Below are 19,852 nucleotides of genomic sequence, written 5' to 3'. Positions count from 1 at the left end.
TACCCAATACAGGAGGAAAATCTATCGTTTGTAGAAGATTATGTTCTCTGATTATTAGTTTCAAAATTAGTTTTTCCTTTGGATTTCCTCTGAACTTAAACTTAGTTTGGAATGCCTTTGGTTTTGAATATTTCTGAAATCGTATTACTTCTCCTAAGTAAGTTGCTAGTCTGTTCTATTTACGTGAAATTCGAATAATATTGTGAAGTATCTGCCATCAGTTTTACTGTGTGCCAGGCTGAGTTCCCTGATGAATTTCAAATTTCAGATATGAAACAGTAAAGGTTAAAAAAAAAAAATGTTACAAAGGGTACTTCATGCAGTAGCATAAACTTCTGTTTTCTCAAAACTTGTATCAGTTCATCTCACCAGGACCAGCAGGGGAAGCACACTCTGCCTAGGCACTGGCAAAGGGACACAGTGAGAGTGTAGGGTCTCTTGCTGGGGCCATTCAAAATTTGACTGTACAAGCCCCTGAGCAATATGACAGGGCTTTAAAAATGGCCCTGCTTGAAGTACGCGGGTGATCTGGAGACCTCTAAGGTGCTTTCCAACAAAAGCTTTTCTATAATTGTATGAAATCACCTGCAATAGATTAACCCTGGTCATTATTCCTATCACAGGAAATAACTGTGACACCTGGGTAACAGGTGAGCTTACTGCGACACCAGGGAGAGCCTTCCTGTACTTAAAGGCAACCTGTAGGAAAGCTGGGGAGGGAGTCTTTATCAGGGCCTGGAGTGACAGGACAAGGAGTAACCGCTTTAAACTGAAAAGTAGCACCCAGAAAGAACGGAGTCACGCAACAGGATTCATTTCCAAAACCACCTCATAGACACCTGGGCCAAAGAGCAGGGCCTTGAGCGGGTATATCACAATGGCAGAGTTCATTTCCTTCCCAGTAGCTGGCACGTGCCGTTTTTTGGGATTTCGGGGCTACAGTGAGCTGCTAAGAGGGATGTCTTAGCTCTTGCAGGGCAGTACTTCCACTAAGGCCAGGACTTTTCTGCATCTTCTACTGCCCTGCAAGCGAGGATGCTTGGGGCACACAGGAAGCTGGGAGGGGACACAGCTGCAGGGATTCCATAAGACACAAGCAAATGCAGCCTTGGCTTGGTGACACTTTCTCTTGATTACTGCTCAACACAAATTACCTCGAGCAAGTCTACTGTGAGGACTAAAGGAAAGAGACGTATGGATGCTGCTAAGCTCTTCTAGCTTGTACCAGGTAGGAAAGATACCTCTGTAGCAGGCGTGAAGAGGATAGCACTAATTAATTAGATGAGAAGCGGAGGAAAGGCACTTAGAGGTAGTGAAAAGCAGTTAATGTGATGTTCCGAGGAAGCTTCAGTCTGCTTAAGGAGTAGCAAGAACAAGCCTAAAGTCATAGCCAAATACAAGAAAGAGAGGAGGACACGCAGCATGAGAAGCTCCCGAGAGAAAGGAGCTCTGTTTTGGGTAAAAATCAGTCCCTTTTTCTATCATGGAGACATCCAAGGGCGTAGGACACGTGCACTTCAGGGAACCAAGAGATGCTGTGCATTTCTCTCGTCCCCCTGACACAGCCACTAGGTGACGATGCTTCCAATTCTCTCTAAAGAAACCTTGCTTTCTCAGGCCCAGGTGTCCAGCTGCACACCAAGGACTTCCCTGGCTCCCAGGCACAGTTCCCAGGCCCAAGGCCGAGCTCCGCTCCGAACCCCCATTCCAGCAGACCTTGCTCCTGGCATTGTGGAGCAGCCATTTCATGTCAGCCTTTTCTCCTGGCAGTCAGCTTAGCGCCGTAACCTCTGCCATCGGGGCGCCCGAGAGCCGTGTGAGGTCAGCAGAGAGTCACTGTCAGCCTTTGACCTCACAAAGGTGGGTGGCCATAAGTGCCCTGAGCGTCCAGCTCGCATTGAGTACTGCTGGTGGCACTCGAGGCGTGGAGGTCTGCATGGTGCAATGGGAGACGCCGATGTCCTGCTGCTGGAACAAGAGGCGCTGATGTGCTGCTGGTGCAGGAGGAGACGTGAAGGTGCTGCTGCTTAGAGGTGCTGAGGGGCGGGCAGCCTCAGCGGGCAGCTGAATCAGAGGGCAGGGAAGCCAAGCAGCTTCCTTCTCTGGGGAAGGGGGCACAGAGAAAGTGATTGGAAATGGGGTACAAGCCCTCAGCCTCTAAAAGCAATCCCTCAGATGTTTAGGCATAGTAAAGTTAGGTATATCTATTTGACTCTAGACCCCAACATGTTTGTTAGTGTTCTGGTTTGTCCACTGCTTTCTTGTGGGGGATTTGAGTTGGCCATTACTCTTTAGGTGAATGCTGACTTCATATCTATGGTGCACTTTATTCTTAAAATGGGAAGTTTCTACCAATTTCCCGTCCAAACTTGCTCATAAGCCAACTGCAGTCATCATTTCAGATGTGTCTCCCAACTTACACATTTCCTATTTCTCCTTGATATTTACTCAAGAAATTCATTTACGTAGAGACAACATATTCTTCTCTCAACTGGCATCTGGCTGGGCAGAATGATGTCCTTTCATTCCCTTCCAGGCAATAGGCAACTTGTTCCTTCTGTCTTGTGAACTCTTCCTCCTAAGTTCAATGTGAATACAAGTGGCAGAACTGTGCCTCATGTCTCAAATGAGTGTCAGGGCTGCCTTGTCCAGTGTATTCATACTGGAGGGAAAAAAATATGAATAGCCATACACACTATATAACCACTAAACTTTTTCAGTCCTCCTTGTGCTAACAGTGCATGAACGTGAGGTTTTGTTGTCATTTTTGTTTGTTTGTTTGTTTGCTTGCTTTAAACTCCTGACTGCCATATAGCAAACATGACCAAAAAACACCCTTTTTTGAGAATCTCTGAGAATGGCTCTGCTTTGTATTATCACCTGTCACTTCACCTGAACCATTTCAATCACAAGCGATATCCTTCTGTCAGGCTTGGTAGTACTTCCCAACCTTATGTCCCCTGCAAATCTCAAAGCTCATGTGTAATTTTTAATCTTCAGCCACCATGTCCATACCGAACATATCTAACTTTGAAGTCAGCTCTGCCCTGAATAGGAGGTTGGGTTTTCAGAGGTCCCTTCCAGCCTACATTTCTCCATGAGTCTTTGCCTCCTTAGCAGCTGCAGTTTCAGAACTGTCTCTGAGAATTACCATAGGTAACGACTCCTTTGCTGGTAAGTCCCTCTTCAGTGTGAACAATTGTAAATTCCCTTTATTCACTTGCAGCCCCAAAGCCCAAATCCGTAGATAATGTATCAGAAGCTCACAGAAAGTGAAATAGATGTAATTCATCCCCTGTGTAGGGAAGAACTGGTCCTAGAAAGGAAAGCTATTAAATTATCTGGAAACAATTTAGCTCTGATAAATTATTTTGTAAATTACACATTACCCCCTCCTTCCCTGGTCTTAGCTGTTCTTGCTCCAAAACTTTGCATGGTGTTGATGTCAAACTAACAGGCCCACACTTGTCTGGATGACTCTTTACCCTCTTCTGGACAGAGGTGTATTTGTTACTCTCCCATTCTGGGGACTATCCCTGATTTGCACAATTGTTATGCATTTTTCCTACTTGACTTGTTGTTCTGTGTGCCAATGCTGTTAATAGGCTAGGTAGATATCAGCTTTTCATTTTTCACTTGAATCGCTATAGATTGTTATTTCACCTCAGATGATGTTGCGCCTAGTGCCCTACCCTCCTTTTCAATGGGAGTCCTGTCACTGCCCTTAATATCACATTGTTGTTGCTGTTAGATGCAGGAAATAAGATTTGCAGCATTTGAGACATCAGTAACTTTTGATCTATTTTTGCCTCAAGCGTGCAACTGTCCTAATTTGTTCTCTTTGTTCCCCCTGGTTTCTGTGGCTTAAGTACCACTTACTATTATTGTTTAATTTCCTATGTGAAGGAGGTTTTTGGTCATTCTTACTTTATTTCTGCAGTTTTTAACCTCTGAAACATGCCTTTTCTCATCGCTTTTTTCCTCTTTGAATTTTGAATTTTAACTATGCCTTCTCTGCACTCAAGTCCCAGAGCTGCTTAGTCAGACTCAATTATTCATTTCCTTAGATTTCAAAGTTTGCATTTCTAAGCCTCAAAACCTTCATTCTAAACCTGGTTTTGTCTGTCGTGAAATGTAAAATGAGAAAAGTCAGCTCATGATCACACTTTATTCAAATTTTACTACATTTAAACCCATACAGGAGCCAAGTCTAAAATGGTCTTATATTTTTTCACTTTTGGGAAGAAATCCATCACATAGTATACCTCTATGAACATAAGTGGTAATTATCTTTCAATCTTTTGCTGGGAAGTTAAAGTCTCCCATAATTCCCATTATTGTTTACGTGTCTGATAACTGTACAGAGAGAATTCACTATTAGACTGGAGCTAAGAGCAAAGAGCAGGCTAGCAAGGCTGTCTATCTTTAGCAGTGATTTGCACAAAACCACTCTTTTGCTGACCCATAACATTTAATTTCTCCATCCTCTGCTTCTTGCTAACACAAAGCACCATCTTATTCCATCCATTTGCCTTGGTTTCCAGCCTTCCTGAGATTTATCAGTACTTGTATGACATTCATGCCTTTGTTTCACCCTTCCTGTGTTGACACTTGTCATAACAGTTTTAGATCCTGAACATGATCATCTCAAAGTTTGCCTGACAGTTAGGTCTTCCTCACATTGTCATAGAGTATCAGGTCTCTACCACTTGAAATAGATTGGATTGGATTAGATTATTGGCACCGTCTCTTGTGCTGGTAGTCCATTATCTTCACAGTCCGTACAACTGGCCATCAGTGAACATGAAGTGGCCTTATCCTGCCCATTTACCTTTCTGGAAATCAGCCACTCTCTCTGCCTAGAACAGGGAATGGATTTTCCTCACCTTTCTTCAAAAGCTCTGAAGTTTTCTGTGATCTTTCCAATTGTACGGTATGATAAGCTTTTGCTGCCACTGAAGGGTAGAAGTCATTATGAATAGTGCCAACAAAACAGAAACATAACAATGAAAACGATATTTTAATTCAGAATAGGTATTTGAAAAGTTCACCTTTTCTAGCACAAATGGGGAAAAGAAAAAAAGGAAGGAAAAAAAAAAAAAAAAAGCAGTCCCAAAACATCAAAACTGTGGCCAAAGAATTAGAAGAAACACTATTTTTCCAAAGCTGCAATGTTTTCCATTCATCTGGCTGGGCCAGCAGAGCACTGGAGACCTGGATGCACTGTACTCATGGCTGGTTCCCCTAAATGACCTGCAGGGAGATCTTCTTCTCTCTATCCCTCTGTTTCTCCTTTCAATCTCTGTTTTGTCTGTTTGTATCACTAGCTCTCAAATCGCCACTGATATATGCACGTGCAGCACCCAGCACAACCTTGTTTCAGGCTCCAGCGGGACCTTTAGGCATTACCATCCTGTAAACAAATAACAATGATAGTGAGTGTAATTACAATCGTCAAACTATTCCAGCTCCACATCATTAGCCATGCCCTGAGCTAAATAACATTTTAATCAGTTTGATATGTCATCTGTGGCTTTCTTCACTGTCACTTGCAATCCAGCAAACTCCTTCCTTCACGTTTCTAGATTAGACAGAGGGTTCTCAACTGCAGACATCCAATTCCCTGTTCAGGAAGCAGCGAGACCTTTCCTCTTCTCACAGATTTAAGATGATAGCCAAGCATCATGAGACACAGTGCGTATGTCTCCTAGGCCCATCCCATGAGAGCAGGACATTTACCACACATGAGAAGAAGACTTAATGCAGTGGCAAAGCAAAATACTCAGTGTCAAAGCCATGTCTAGATGATCATTAAAGACAGATCAAAATTACCCAATACAGGAGGAAAATCTATCGTTTGTAGAAGATTATGTTCTCTGATTATTAGTTTCAAAATTAGTTTTTCCTTTGGATTTCCTCTGAACTTAAACTTAGTTTGGAATGCCTTTGGTTTTGAATATTTCTGAAATCGTATTACTTCTCCTAAGTAAGTTGCTAGTCTGTTCTATTTACGTGAAATTCGAATAATATTGTGAAGTATCTGCCATCAGTTTTACTGTGTGCCAGGCTGAGTTCCCTGATGAATTTCAAATTTCAGATATGAAACAGTAAAGGTTAAAAAAAAAAAATGTTACAAAGGGTACTTCATGCAGTAGCATAAACTTCTGTTTTCTCAAAACTTGTATCAGTTCATCTCACCAGGACCAGCAGGGGAAGCACACTCTGCCTAGGCACTGGCAAAGGGACACAGTGAGAGTGTAGGGTCTCTTGCTGGGGCCATTCAAAATTTGACTGTACAAGCCCCTGAGCAATATGACAGGGCTTTAAAAATGGCCCTGCTTGAAGTACGCGGGTGATCTGGAGACCTCTAAGGTGCTTTCCAACAAAAGCTTTTCTATAATTGTATGAAATCACCTGCAATAGATTAACCCTGGTCATTATTCCTATCACAGGAAATAACTGTGACACCTGGGTAACAGGTGAGCTTACTGCGACACCAGGGAGAGCCTTCCTGTACTTAAAGGCAACCTGTAGGAAAGCTGGGGAGGGAGTCTTTATCAGGGCCTGGAGTGACAGGACAAGGAGTAACCGCTTTAAACTGAAAAGTAGCACCCAGAAAGAACGGAGTCACGCAACAGGATTCATTTCCAAAACCACCTCATAGACACCTGGGCCAAAGAGCAGGGCCTTGAGCGGGTATATCACAATGGCAGAGTTCATTTCCTTCCCAGTAGCTGGCACGTGCCGTTTTTTGGGATTTCGGGGCTACAGTGAGCTGCTAAGAGGGATGTCTTAGCTCTTGCAGGGCAGTACTTCCACTAAGGCCAGGACTTTTCTGCATCTTCTACTGCCCTGCAAGCGAGGATGCTTGGGGCACACAGGAAGCTGGGAGGGGACACAGCTGCAGGGATTCCATAAGACACAAGCAAATGCAGCCTTGGCTTGGTGACACTTTCTCTTGATTACTGCTCAACACAAATTACCTCGAGCAAGTCTACTGTGAGGACTAAAGGAAAGAGACGTATGGATGCTGCTAAGCTCTTCTAGCTTGTACCAGGTAGGAAAGATACCTCTGTAGCAGGCGTGAAGAGGATAGCACTAATTAATTAGATGAGAAGCGGAGGAAAGGCACTTAGAGGTAGTGAAAAGCAGTTAATGTGATGTTCCGAGGAAGCTTCAGTCTGCTTAAGGAGTAGCAAGAACAAGCCTAAAGTCATAGCCAAATACAAGAAAGAGAGGAGGACACGCAGCATGAGAAGCTCCCGAGAGAAAGGAGCTCTGTTTTGGGTAAAAATCAGTCCCTTTTTCTATCATGGAGACATCCAAGGGCGTAGGACACGTGCACTTCAGGGAACCAAGAGATGCTGTGCATTTCTCTCGTCCCCCTGACACAGCCACTAGGTGACGATGCTTCCAATTCTCTCTAAAGAAACCTTGCTTTCTCAGGCCCAGGTGTCCAGCTGCACACCAAGGACTTCCCTGGCTCCCAGGCACAGTTCCCAGGCCCAAGGCCGAGCTCCGCTCCGAACCCCCATTCCAGCAGACCTTGCTCCTGGCATTGTGGAGCAGCCATTTCATGTCAGCCTTTTCTCCTGGCAGTCAGCTTAGCGCCGTAACCTCTGCCATCGGGGCGCCCGAGAGCCGTGTGAGGTCAGCAGAGAGTCACTGTCAGCCTTTGACCTCACAAAGGTGGGTGGCCATAAGTGCCCTGAGCGTCCAGCTCGCATTGAGTACTGCTGGTGGCACTCGAGGCGTGGAGGTCTGCATGGTGCAATGGGAGACGCCGATGTCCTGCTGCTGGAACAAGAGGCGCTGATGTGCTGCTGGTGCAGGAGGAGACGTGAAGGTGCTGCTGCTTAGAGGTGCTGAGGGGCGGGCAGCCTCAGCGGGCAGCTGAATCAGAGGGCAGGGAAGCCAAGCAGCTTCCTTCTCTGGGGAAGGGGGCACAGAGAAAGTGATTGGAAATGGGGTACAAGCCCTCAGCCTCTAAAAGCAATCCCTCAGATGTTTAGGCATAGTAAAGTTAGGTATATCTATTTGACTCTAGACCCCAACATGTTTGTTAGTGTTCTGGTTTGTCCACTGCTTTCTTGTGGGGGATTTGAGTTGGCCATTACTCTTTAGGTGAATGCTGACTTCATATCTATGGTGCACTTTATTCTTAAAATGGGAAGTTTCTACCAATTTCCCGTCCAAACTTGCTCATAAGCCAACTGCAGTCATCATTTCAGATGTGTCTCCCAACTTACACATTTCCTATTTCTCCTTGATATTTACTCAAGAAATTCATTTACGTAGAGACAACATATTCTTCTCTCAACTGGCATCTGGCTGGGCAGAATGATGTCCTTTCATTCCCTTCCAGGCAATAGGCAACTTGTTCCTTCTGTCTTGTGAACTCTTCCTCCTAAGTTCAATGTGAATACAAGTGGCAGAACTGTGCCTCATGTCTCAAATGAGTGTCAGGGCTGCCTTGTCCAGTGTATTCATACTGGAGGGAAAAAAAAATGAATAGCCATACACACTATATAACCACTAAACTTTTTCAGTCCTCCTTGTGCTAACAGTGCATGAACGTGAGGTTTTGTTGTCATTTTTGTTTGTTTGTTTGTTTGCTTGCTTTAAACTCCTGACTGCCATATAGCAAACATGACAAAAAAACACCCTTTTTTGAGAAGCTCTGAGAATGGCTCTGCTTTGTATTATCACCTGTCACTTCACCTGAACCATTTCAATCACAAGCGATATCCTTCTGTCAGGCTTGGTAGTACTTCCCAACCTTATGTCCCCTGCAAATCTCAAAGCTCATGTGTAATTTTTAATCTTCAGCCACCATGTCCATACCGAACATATCTAACTTTGAAGTCAGCTCTGCCCTGAATAGGAGGTTGGGTTTTCAGAGGTCCCTTCCAGCCTACATTTCTCCATGAGTCTTTGCCTCCTTAGCAGCTGCAGTTTCAGAACTGTCTCTGAGAATTACCATAGGTAACGACTCCTTTGCTGGTAAGTCCCTCTTCAGTGTGAACAATTGTAAATTCCCTTTATTCACTTGCAGCCCCAAAGCCCAAATCCGTAGATAATGTATCAGAAGCTCACAGAAAGTGAAATAGATGTAATTCATCCCCTGTGTAAGGAAGAACTGGTCCTAGAAAGGAAAGCTATTAAATTATCTGGAAACAATTTAGCTCTGATAAATTATTTTGTAAATTACACATTACCCCCTCCTTCCCTGGTCTTAGCTGTTCTTGCTCCAAAACTTTGCATGGTGTTGATGTCAAACTAACAGGCCCACACTTGTCTGGATGACTCTTTACCCTCTTCTGGACAGAGGTGTATTTGTTACTCTCCCATTCTGGGGACTATCCCTGATTTGCACAATTGTTATGCATTTTTCCTACTTGACTTGTTGTTCTGTGTGCCAATGCTGTTAATAGGCTAGGTAGATATCAGCTTTTCATTTTTCACTTGAATCGCTATAGATTGTTATTTCACCTCAGATGATGTTGCGCCTAGTGCCCTACCCTCCTTTTCAATGGGAGTCCTGTCACTGCCCTTAATATCACATTGTTGTTGCTGTTAGATGCAGGAAATAAGATTTGCAGCATTTGAGACATCAGTAACTTTTGATCTATTTTTGCCTCAAGCGTGCAACTGTCCTAATTTGTTCTCTTTGTTCCCCCTGGTTTCTGTGGCTTAAGTACCACTTACTATTATTGTTTAATTTCCTATGTGAAGGAGGGTTTTGGTCATTCTTACTTTATTTCTGCAGTTTTTAACCTCTGAAACATGCCTTTTCTCATCGCTTTTTTCCTCTTTGAATTTTGAATTTTAACTATGCCTTCTCTGCACTCAAGTCCCAGAGCTGCTTAGTCAGACTCAATTATTCATTTCCTTAGATTTCAAAGTTTGCATTTCTAAGCCTCAAAACCTTCATTCTAAACCTGGTTTTGTCTGTCGTGAAATGTAAAATGAGAAAAGTCAGCTCATGATCACACTTTATTCAAATTTTACTACATTTAAACCCATACAGGAGCCAAGTCTAAAATGGTCTTATATTTTTTCACTTTTGGGAAGAAATCCATCACATAGTATACCTCTGTGAACATAAGTGGTAATTATCTTTCAATCTTTTGCTGGGAAGTTAAAGTCTCCCATAATTCCCATTATTGTTTACGTGTCTGATAACTGTACAGAGAGAATTCACTATTAGACTGGAGCTAAGAGCAAAGAGCAGGCTAGCAAGGCTGTCTATCTTTAGCAGTGATTTGCACAAAACCACTCTTTTGCTGACCCATAACATTTAATTTCTCCATCCTCTGCTTCTTGCTAACACAAAGCACCATCTTATTCCATCCATTTGCCTTGGTTTCCAGCCTTCCTGAGATTTATCAGTACTTGTATGACATTCATGCCTTTGTTTCACCCTTCCTGTGTTGACACTTGTCATAACAGTTTTAGATCCTGAACATGATCATCTCAAAGTTTGCCTGACAGTTAGGTCTTCCTCACATTGTCATAGAGTATCAGGTCTCTACCACTTGAAATAGATTGGATTGGGTTAGATTATTGGCACCGTCTCTTGTGCTGGTAGTCCATTATCTTCACAGTCCGTACAACTGGCCATCAGTGAACATGAAGTGGCCTTATCCTGCCCATTTACCTTTCTGGAAATCAGCCACTCTCTCTGCCTAGAACAGGGAATGGATTTTCCTCACCTTTCTTCAAAAGCTCTGAAGTTTTCTGTGATCTTTCCAATTGTACGGTATGATAAGCTTTTGCTGCCACTGAAGGGTAGAAGTCATTATGAATAGTGCCAACAAAACAGAAACATAACAATGAAAACGATATTTTAATTCAGAATAGGTATTTGAAAAGTTCACCTTTTCTAGCACAAATGGGGAAAAGAAAAAAAGGAAGGAAAAAAAAAAAAAAAAAGCAGTCCTAAAACATCAAAACTGTGGCCAAAGAATTAGAAGAAACACTATTTTTCCAAAGCTGCAATGTTTTCCATTCATCTGGCTGGGCCAGCAGAGCACTGGAGACCTGGATGCACTGTACTCATGGCTGGTTCCCCTAAATGACCTGCAGGGAGATCTTCTTCTCTCTATCCCTCTGTTTCTCCTTTCAATCTCTGTTTTGTCTGTTTGTATCACTAGCTCTCAAATCGCCACTGATATATGCACGTGCAGCACCCAGCACAACCTTGTTTCAGGCTCCAGCGGGACCTTTAGGCATTACCATCCTGTAAACAAATAACAATGATAGTGAGTGTAATTACAATCGTCAAACTATTCCAGCTCCACATCATTAGCCATGCCCTGAGCTAAATAACATTTTAATCAGTTTGATATGTCATCTATGGCTTTCTTCACTGTCACTTGCAATCCAGCAAACTCCTTCCTTCACGTTTCTAGATTAGACAGAGGGTTCTCAACTGCAGACATCCAATTCCCTGTTCAGGAAGCAGCGAGACCTTTCCTCTTCTCACAGATTTAAGATGATATCCAAGCATCATGAGACACAGTGCGTATGTCTCCTAGGCCTATCCCATGAGAGCAGGACATTTACCACACATGAGAAGAAGACTTAATGCAGTGGCAAAGCAAAATACTCAGTGTCAAAGCCATGTCTAGATGATCATTAAAGACAGATCAAAATTACCCAATACAGGAGGAAAATCTATCGTTTGTAGAAGATTATGTTCTCTGATTATTAGTTTCAAAATTAGTTTTTCCTTTGGATTTCCTCTGAACTTAAACTTAGTTTGGAATGCCTTTGGTTTTGAATATTTCTGAAATCGTATTACTTCTCCTAAGTAAGTTGCTAGTCTGTTCTATTTACGTGAAATTTGAATAATATTGTGAAGTATCTGCCATCAGTTTTACTGTGTGCCAGGCTGAGTTCCCTGATGAATTTCAAATTTCAGATATGAAACAGTAAAGGTTAAAAAAAAAAATGTTACAAAGGGTACTTCATGCAGTAGCATAAACTTCTGTTTTCTCAAAACTTGTATCAGTTCATCTCACCAGGACCAGCAGGGGAAGCACACTCTGCCTAGGCACTGGCAAAGGGACACAGTGAGAGTGTAGGGTCTCTTGCTGGGGCCATTCAAAATTTGACTGTACAAGCACCTGAGCAATATGACAGGGCTTTAAAAATGGCCCTGCTTGAAGTACGCGGGTGATCTGGAGACCTCTAAGGTGCTTTCCAACAAAAGCTTTTCTATAATTGTATGAAATCACCTGCAATAGATTAACCCTGGTCATTATTCCTATCACAGGAAATAACTGTGACACCTGGGTAACAGGTGAGCTTACTGCGACACCAGGGAGAGCCTTCCTGTACTTAAAGGCAACCTGTAGGAAAGCTGGGGAGGGAGTCTTTATCAGGGCCTGGAGTGACAGGACAAGGAGTAACCGCTTTAAACTGAAAAGTAGCACCCAGAAAGAACGGAGTCACGCAACAGGATTCATTTCCAAAACCACCTCATAGACACCTGGGCCAAAGAGCAGGGCCTTGAGCGGGTATGTCACAATGACAGAGTTCATTTCCTTCCCAGTAGCTGGCACGTGCCGTTTTTTGGGATTTCGGGGCTACAGTGAGCTGCTAAGAGGGATGTCTTAGCTCTTGCAGGGCAGTGCTTCCACTAAGGCCAGGACTTTTCTGCATCTTCTACTGCCCTGCAAGCGAGGATGCTTGGGGCACACAGGAAGCTGGGAGGGGACACAGCTGCAGGGATTCCATAAGACACAAGCAAATGCAGCCTTGGCTTGGTGACACTTTCTCTTGATTACTGCTCAACACAAATTACCTCGAGCAAGTCTACTGTGAGGACTAAAGGAAAGAGACGTATGGATGCTGCTAAGCTCTTCTAGCTTGTACCAGGTAGGAAAGATACCTCTGTAGCAGGCGTGAAGAGGATAGCACTAATTAATTAGATGAGAAGCGGAGGAAAGGCACTTAGAGGTAGTGAAAAGCAGTTAATGTGATGTTCCGGGGAAGCTTCAGTCTGCTTAAGGAGTAGCAAGAACAAGCCTAAAGTCATAGCCAAATACAAGAAAGAGAGGAGGACACGCAGCATGAGAAGCTCCCGAGAGAAAGGAGCTCTGTTTTGGGTAAAAATCAGTCCCTTTTTCTATCATGGAGACATCCAAGGGCGTAGGACACGTGCACTTCAGGGAACCAAGAGATGCTGTGCATTTCTCTCGTCCCCCTGACACAGCCACTAGGTGACGATGCTTCCAATTCTCTCTAAAGAAACCTTGCTTTCTCAGGCCCAGGTGTCCAGCTGCACACCAAGGACGTCCCTGGCTCCCAGGCACAGTTCCCAGGCCCAAGGCCGAGCTCCGCTCCGAACCCCCATTCCAGCAGACCTTGCTCCTGGCATTGTGGAGCAGCCATTTCATGTCAGCCTTTTCTCCTGGCAGTCAGCTTAGCGCCGTAACCTCTGCCATCGGGGCGCCCGAGAGCCGTGTGAGGTCAGCAGAGAGTCACTGTCAGCCTTTGACCTCACAAAGGTGGGTGGCCATAAGTGCCCTGAGCGTCCAGCTCGCATTGAGTACTGCTGGTGGCACTCGAGGCGTGGAGGTCTGCATGGTGCAATGGGAGACGCCGATGTCCTGCTGCTGGAACAAGAGGCGCTGATGTGCTGCTGGTGCAGGAGGAGACGTGAAGGTGCTGCTGCTTAGAGGTGCTGAGGGGCGGGCAGCCTCAGCGGGCAGCTGAATCAGAGGGCAGGGAAGCCAAGCAGCTTCCTTCTCTGGGGAAGGGGGCACAGAGAAAGTGATTGGAAATGGGGTACAAGCCCTCAGCCTCTAAAAGCAATCCCTCAGATGTTTAGGCATAGTAAAGTTAGGTATATCTATTTGACTCTAGACCCCAACATGTTTGTTAGTGTTCTGGTTTGTCCACTGCTTTCTTGTGGGGGATTTGAGTTGGCCATTACTCTTTAGGTGAATGCTGACTTCATATCTATGGTGCACTTTATTCTTAAAATGGGAAGTTTCTACCAATTTCCCGTCCAAACTTGCTCATAAGCCAACTGCAGTCATCATTTCAGATGTGTCTCCCAACTTACACATTTCCTATTTCTCCTTGATATTTACTCAAGAAATTCATTTACGTAGAGACAACATATTCTTCTCTCAACTGGCATCTGGCTGGGCAGAATGATGTCCTTTCATTCCCTTCCAGGCAATAGGCAACTTGTTCCTTCTGTCTTGTGAACTCTTCCTCCTAAGTTCAATGTGAATACAAGTGGCAGAACTGTGCCTCATGTCTCAAATGAGTGTCAGGGCTGCCTTGTCCAGTGTATTCATACTGGAGGGAAAAAAAAATGAATAGCCATACACACTATATAACCACTAAACTTTTTCAGTCCTCCTTGTGCTAACAGTGCATGAACGTGAGGTTTTGTTGTCATTTTTGTTTGTTTGCTTGCTTTAAACTCCTGACTGCCATATAGCAAACATGACAAAAAAACACCCTTTTTTGAGAATCTCTGAGAATGGCTCTGCTTTGTATTATCACCTGTCACTTCACCTGAACCATTTCAATCACAAGCGATATCCTTCTGTCAGGCTTGGTAGTACTTCCCAACCTTATGTCCCCTGCAAATCTCAAAGCTCATGTGTAATTTTTAATCTTCAGCCACCATGTCCATACCGAACATATCTAACTTTGAAGTCAGCTCTGCCCTGAATAGGAGGTTGGGTTTTCAGAGGTCCCTTCCAGCCTACATTTCTCCATGAGTCTTTGCCTCCTTAGCAGCTGCAGTTTCAGAACTGTCTCTGAGAATTACCATAGGTAACGACTCCTTTGCTGGTAAGTCCCTCTTCAGTGTGAACAATTGTAAATTCCCTTTATTCACTTGCAGCCCCAAAGCCCAAATCCGTAGATAATGTATCAGAAGCTCACAGAAAGTGAAATAGATGTAATTCATCCCCTGTGTAAGGAAGAACTGGTCCTAGAAAGGAAAGCTATTAAATTATCTGGAAACAATTTAGCTCTGATAAATTATTTTGTAAATTACACATTACCCCCTCCTTCCCTGGTCTTAGCTGTTCTTGCTCCAAAACTTTGCATGGTGTTGATGTCAAACTAACAGGCCCACACTTGTCTGGATGACTCTTTACCCTCTTCTGGACAGAGGTGTATTTGTTACTCTCCCATTCTGGGGACTATCCCTGATTTGCACAATTGTTATGCATTTTTCCTACTTGACTTGTTGTTCTGTGTGCCAATGCTGTTAATAGGCTAGGTAGATATCAGCTTTTCATTTTTCACTTGAATCGCTATAGATTGTTATTTCACCTCAGATGATGTTGCGCCTAGTGCCCTACCCTCCTTTTCAATGGGAGTCCTGTCACTGCCCTTAATATCACATTGTTGTTGCTGTTAGATGCAGGAAATAAGATTTGCAGCATTTGAGACATCAGTAACTTTTGATCTATTTTTGCCTCAAGTGTGCAACTGTCCTAATTTGTTCTCTTTGTTCCCCCTGGTTTCTGTGGCTTAAGTACCACTTACTATTATTGTTTAATTTCCTATGTGAAGGAGGGTTTTGGTCATTCTTACTTTATTTCTGCAGTTTTTAACCTCTGAAACATGCCTTTTCTCATCGCTTTTTTCCTCTTTGAATTTTGAATTTTAACTATGCCTTCTCTGCACTCAAGTCCCAGAGCTGCTTAGTCAGACTCAATTATTCATTTCCTTAGATTTCAAAGTTTGCATTTCTAAGCCTCAAAACCTTCATTCTAAACCTGGTTTTGTCTGTCGTGAAATGTAAAATGAGAAAAGTCAGCTCATGATCACACTTTATTCAAATTTTACTACATTTAAACCCATACAGGAGCCAAGTCTAAAATGGTCTTATATTTTTTCACTTTTGGGAAGAAATCCATCACATAGTATACCTCTATGAACATAAGTGGTAATTATCTTTCAATCTTTTGCTGGGAAGTTAAAGTCTCCCATAATTCCCATTATTGTTTACGTGTCTGATAACTGTACAGAGAGAATTCACTATTAGACTGGAGCTAAGAGCAAAGAGCAGGCTAGCAAGGCTGTCTATCTTTAGCAGTGATTTGCACAAAACCACTCTTTTGCTGACCCATAACATTTAATTTCTCCATCCTCTGCTTCTTGCTAACACAAAGCACCATCTTATTCCATCCATTTGCCTTGGTTTCCAGCCTTCCTGAGATTTATCAGTACTTGTATGACATTCATGCCTTTGTTTCACCCTTCCTGTGTTGACACTTGTCATAACAGTTTTAGATCCTGAACATGATCATCTCAAAGTTTGCCTGACAGTTAGGTCTTCCTCACATTGTCATAGAGTATCAGGTCTCTACCACTTGAAATAGATTGGATTGGATTAGATTATTGGCACCGTCTCTTGTGCTGGTAGTCCATTATCTTCACAGTCCGTACAACTGGCCATCAGTGAACATGAAGTGGCCTTATCCTGCCCATTTACCTTTCTGGAAATCAGCCACTCTCTCTGCCTAGAACAGGGAATGGATTTTCCTCACCTTTCTTCAAAAGCTCTGAAGTTTTCTGTGATCTTTCCAATTGTACGGTATGATAAGCTTTTGCTGCCACTGAAGGGTAGAAGTCATTATGAATAGTGCCAACAAAACAGAAACATAACAATGAAAACGATATTTTAATTCAGAATAGGTATTTGAAAAGTTCACCTTTTCTAGCACAAATGGGGAAAAGAAAAAAAGGAAGGAAAAAAAAAAAAAAAGCAGTCCTAAAACATCAAAACTGTGGCCAAAGAATTAGAAGAAACACTATTTTTCCAAAGCTGCAATGTTTTCCATTCATCTGGCTGGGCCAGCAGAGCACTGGAGACCTGGATGCACTGTACTCATGGCTGGTTCCCCTAAATGACCTGCAGGGAGATCTTCTTCTCTCTATCCCTCTGTTTCTCCTTTCAATCTCTGTTTTGTCTGTTTGTATCACTAGCTCTCAAATCGCCACTGATATATGCACGTGCAGCACCCAGCACAACCTTGTTTCAGGCTCCAGCGGGACCTTTAGGCATTACCATCCTGTAAACAAATAACAATGATAGTGAGTGTAATTACAATCGTCAAACTATTCCAGCTCCACATCATTAGCCATGCCCTGAGCTAAATAACATTTTAATCAGTTTGATATGTCATCTGTGGCTTTCTTCACTGTCACTTGCAATCCAGCAAACTCCTTCCTTCACGTTTCTAGATTAGACAGAGGGTTCTCAACTGCAGACATCCAATTCCCTGTTCAGGAAGCAGCGAGACCTTTCCTCTTCTCACAGATTTAAGATGATAGCCAAGCATCATGAGACACAGTGCGTATGTCTCCTAGGCCCATCCCATGAGAGCAGGACATTTACCACACATGAGAAGAAGACTTAATGCAGTGGCAAAGCAAAATACTCAGTGTCAAAGCCATGTCTAGATGATCATTAAAGACAGATCAAAATTACCCAATACAGGAGGAAAATCTATCGTTTGTAGAAGATTATGTTCTCTGATTATTAGTTTCAAAATTAGTTTTTCCTTTGGATTTCCTCTGAACTTAAACTTAGTTTGGAATGCCTTTGGTTTTGAATATTTCTGAAATCGTATTACTTCTCCTAAGTAAGTTGCTAGTCTGTTCTATTTACGTGAAATTTGAATAATATTGTGAAGTATCTGCCATCAGTTTTACTGTGTGCCAGGCTGAGTTCCCTGATGAATTTCAAATTTCAGATATGAAACAGTAAAGGTTAAAAAAAAAAATGTTACAAAGGGTACTTCATGCAGTAGCATAAACTTCTGTTTTCTCAAAACTTGTATCAGTTCATCTCACCAGGACCAGCAGGGGAAGCACACTCTGCCTAGGCACTGGCAAAGGGACACAGTGAGAGTGTAGGGTCTCTTGCTGGGGCCATTCAAAATTTGACTGTACAAGCACCTGAGCAATATGACAGGGCTTTAAAAATGGCCCTGCTTGAAGTACGCGGGTGATCTGGAGACCTCTAAGGTGCTTTCCAACAAAAGCTTTTCTATAATTGTATGAAATCACCTGCAATAGATTAACCCTGGTCATTATTCCTATCACAGGAAATAACTGTGACACCTGGGTAACAGGTGAGCTTACTGCGACACCAGGGAGAGCCTTCCTGTACTTAAAGGCAACCTGTAGGAAAGCTGGGGAGGGAGTCTTTATCAGGGCCTGGAGTGACAGGACAAGGAGTAACCGCTTTAAACTGAAAAGTAGCACCCAGAAAGAACGGAGTCACGCAACAGGATTCATTTCCAAAACCACCTCATAGACACCTGGGCCAAAGAGCAGGGCCTTGAGCGGGTATGTCACAATGACAGAGTTCATTTCCTTCCCAGTAGCTGGCACGTGCCGTTTTTTGGGATTTCGGGGCTACAGTGAGCTGCTAAGAGGGATGTCTTAGCTCTTGCAGGGCAGTGCTTCCACTAAGGCCAGGACTTTTCTGCATCTTCTACTGCCCTGCAAGCGAGGATGCTTGGGGCACACAGGAAGCTGGGAGGGGACACAGCTGCAGGGATTCCATAAGACACAAGCAAATGCAGCCTTGGCTTGGTGACACTTTCTCTTGATTACTGCTCAACACAAATTACCTCGAGCAAGTCTACTGTGAGGACTAAAGGAAAGAGACGTATGGATGCTGCTAAGCTCTTCTAGCTTGTACCAGGTAGGAAAGATACCTCTGTAGCAGGCGTGAAGAGGATAGCACTAATTAATTAGATGAGAAGCGGAGGAAAGGCACTTAGAGGTAGTGAAAAGCAGTTAATGTGATGTTCCGGGGAAGCTTCAGTCTGCTTAAGGAGTAGCAAGAACAAGCCTAAAGTCATAGCCAAATACAAGAAAGAGAGGAGGACACGCAGCATGAGAAGCTCCCGAGAGAAAGGAGCTCTGTTTTGGGTAAAAATCAGTCCCTTTTTCTATCATGGAGACATCCAAGGGCGTAGGACACGTGCACTTCAGGGAACCAAGAGATGCTGTGCATTTCTCTCGTCCCCCTGACACAGCCACTAGGTGACGATGCTTCCAATTCTCTCTAAAGAAACCTTGCTTTCTCAGGCCCAGGTGTCCAGCTGCACACCAAGGACGTCCCTGGCTCCCAGGCACAGTTCCCAGGCCCAAGGCCGAGCTCCGCTCCGAACCCCCATTCCAGCAGACCTTGCTCCTGGCATTGTGGAGCAGCCATTTCATGTCAGCCTTTTCTCCTGGCAGTCAGCTTAGCGCCGTAACCTCTGCCATCGGGGCGCCCGAGAGCCGTGTGAGGTCAGCAGAGAGTCACTGTCAGCCTTTGACCTCACAAAGGTGGGTGGCCATAAGTGCCCTGAGCGTCCAGCTCGCATTGAGTACTGCTGGTGGCACTCGAGGCGTGGAGGTCTGCATGGTGCAATGGGAGACGCCGATGTCCTGCTGCTGGAACAAGAGGCGCTGATGTGCTGCTGGTGCAGGAGGAGACGTGAAGGTGCTGCTGCTTAGAGGTGCTGAGGGGCGGGCAGCCTCAGCGGGCAGCTGAATCAGAGGGCAGGGAAGCCAAGCAGCTTCCTTCTCTGGGGAAGGGGGCACAGAGAAAGTGATTGGAAATGGGGTACAAGCCCTCAGCCTCTAAAAGCAATCCCTCAGATGTTTAGGCATAGTAAAGTTAGGTATATCTATTTGACTCTAGACCCCAACATGTTTGTTAGTGTTCTGGTTTGTCCACTGCTTTCTTGTGGGGGATTTGAGTTGGCCATTACTCTTTAGGTGAATGCTGACTTCATATCTATGGTGCACTTTATTCTTAAAATGGGAAGTTTCTACCAATTTCCCGTCCAAACTTGCTCAT

The sequence above is a fragment of the Anser anser genome (assembly GCF_964211835.1).
Source record: "Anser anser genome assembly, chromosome: 17".
NCBI classification, from domain to species: Eukaryota; Metazoa; Chordata; class Aves; order Anseriformes; family Anatidae; genus Anser; species Anser anser.
This window is presented reverse-complemented; position numbering follows the sequence as displayed.